Here is a 2,795-nt window from a genome sequence, read left to right on the forward strand (position 1 = left end):
TTTATAATGTTATAGTTTGTTCAGAAAATTGTATAAGAAATTGTTTAAAATGTAAAACTAACACAATTTAGAAAAGTATATTAATATTCTATATTTTAATGTTATATGTTGTATGTAATATGTCGTCATTATAAATTTAAAAAAAGTATTAATAAAGTGTTGAAAAATTTTATAACAATGGAAATTTGATTTATTTTAATTTAAATGAATGAAATAATACCGGTCATAAGTCTCAATGCCACTAGTAGTTATATATTTAGATTTTTATTCTCTATTCAAAAAAAATAACATAACTGAGGTCTAATATGTATGCTCAATTTCAACATTTAAAAATGTTGAGCATCAATATGTGTCTCTGATGGCAATGGAGGAATGTCAATGTGTGGCCCTAATATGATGCTCATGGCAATAGAGGAAAGTTCACAAAAAAACTCGTGGCAGTCAACTCGCTAAAATGTACAGTTTGTTGACCATGGTAGATGGACCACAAAATAACAAAGAAAGCGAAGAGTTGTATAGGTAAAAATAATATTTTTAATAATTCCATACATTCCCAATCTTAATCCTCTTATACAATTTTAATCCTACACTATTATTCTATTCGATACTTTTCAATTCTTCGTGTGTTCCAACTCTTAATTCAATTTGGGTCCTAAAATGTTCCTAAGAATCCTATTAATGAAATTATTTATGAAAAATTCTTATCATTATTTTTTTATATATAATGCCAACTAGAACGTATAATATCCGTCCCATGACAGCAAATATTCGACTAAAAATATTATTATAACATTATAATAATATTATTCGAGTTAGGTTGAAACCGTAGTTTTAAGTGTGAGCATTATTATTTATAATTTATAATTTATAATTCATATACATTATACCTTATAATTAAATTCAATTTTTTAAAAATATTATGACACTTACAATTTTTTCTTAATTTCCTAATCCAAAAACACATGAAACAATAATTATATTGCTTTTATAAAATATTATGAAAGCGTCGTTTTGCTCCTTTCACGTTAATTATATACGGCTAATCCTATACCATTATTACCATTAAAAATTCCTTGACATATATTGGACCGCTCAGAATTTGAAACAATGTTAAAAGACGCCTATAATAGTTTTTATACTTATTAGTTATTTCTAATAATTAATAATTGATAATTAAGTAGGGGTATCATAAAATGAGTTGAATTGTGTTAAAATCTTCCGCGTTAATGTGATTTTTTATGCTTGTTCGATAAATACGGCGTTTCAAACGTACGATTACAAAGAAGACTAGAACAAATATACGGTTTCAATATCTTAAGCCTTGTTGGCAACCGAATATCTATGGACATTTGGTACAATTAATTCAAATGTTTTCTGCATTGTGTGTACTTTTTATGTGCCCGGTTACACCGTAACTTGTACTAAAATCTTTATGACATTCATCGCATACATATATCTTTTTTATCGTGTACTATTCTAATATATCTCCGAACTGCATCTATTCTGTTAAACATTCAATCACACTTTTCGCAAAAATGTGTTGGTTCCATATGTTTGTCCCTTTGGTTAATAATTTCAACTTCTTGAACCCCTTATTATATAAATATATTGTAATAACTCAGCTAAATATTTTAATTTATTGTAAATTCAACTGACCTGCTCAATGTGTATTAAATCCTAATGGCGGGTTCACACTATTGCAATTTCTTGTATGCTTTTTCCCGCATACTTATTTTTATTCGTGCAAAAACAAAATTGAACAAATGTGAACGTCGATAATACGCATGCAAGTTCTTGCATGCTCAAACTTGTACACAGTCCAGCATGTAGGACAGAAATTGAATGCAATTAGGCAATTTTATGCCAGTTTATTCTCGAACACGAATAGTGAACCACATGGATGATGTGATTGTGTTTTATGAATTTTGTTTTAAGTATATTTTTTAAATAATTTAATTTAATTTAATTTAACACTGAAATGGCCTCCAAATCAAAGTATAGTTTGAACGAAGAAAATGTACTGAAATTAATTACGATGTATCGCCATCATATGAAGTACTATGGAACGTAAAACTAGACCAATATAAGAACAAAGATGCACGGAACCAGGCATATAAAATGATTTCTGAAGAAATGAGTGAACTTAATTTTGGACCATCTGATGTTCCAACAAAAATAAAAAATTTACTTACAGCCTACCACCAAGAAAAAAAAAGTAGAGGATTCAAAAAAGTCTGGATCAGGTGCCAACGATGTGTATAAACCAAAAGTATTTTGGTTTGAAGAATCCGGTTGTCGAATCAAGGAAAACTCATTCTAATTTGGTAATGTTTTAATATACTTCACTACCAACATTTAAATAAATTAAATTACATAAATACCAATAGTAAACACTAAATGTATGGATAATATAATATTATAATTTAGTATATAGGTCCGTGAAGTTGGCCGCACAATGTCAACATTTTGGCTCCAAATGTTGTCAATAATTTGTAAGTCATTTGTAAGTATTTGTAAGCATGATTCGGTAATTTGTAAGTACAGCCGTTTTCAATTATCCTGAAAAGTTTAAATTACGGCTAACTTCCGCGAAACTTGGCCGTTTTGGCATTTCAAAGCTTTTGACTACTCCAAATCGTCCTGCGCAATTTATAAGGATTTGTAAGCGCGAATTTAAAATTTATAAGTCATTCCTCCTTAATTTATTCCCAAAAAAAATTTGGTCGAAATTAATAAAAGAACCTAGTTAAATTTAAAAATATCTTAATAGGATAAAAATTTAAAAAGGATAAAAA

This window comes from Acyrthosiphon pisum, chromosome A2, assembly GCF_005508785.2.
Source record: "Acyrthosiphon pisum isolate AL4f chromosome A2, pea_aphid_22Mar2018_4r6ur, whole genome shotgun sequence".
Lineage (NCBI taxonomy): Eukaryota > Metazoa > Arthropoda > Insecta > Hemiptera > Aphididae > Acyrthosiphon > Acyrthosiphon pisum.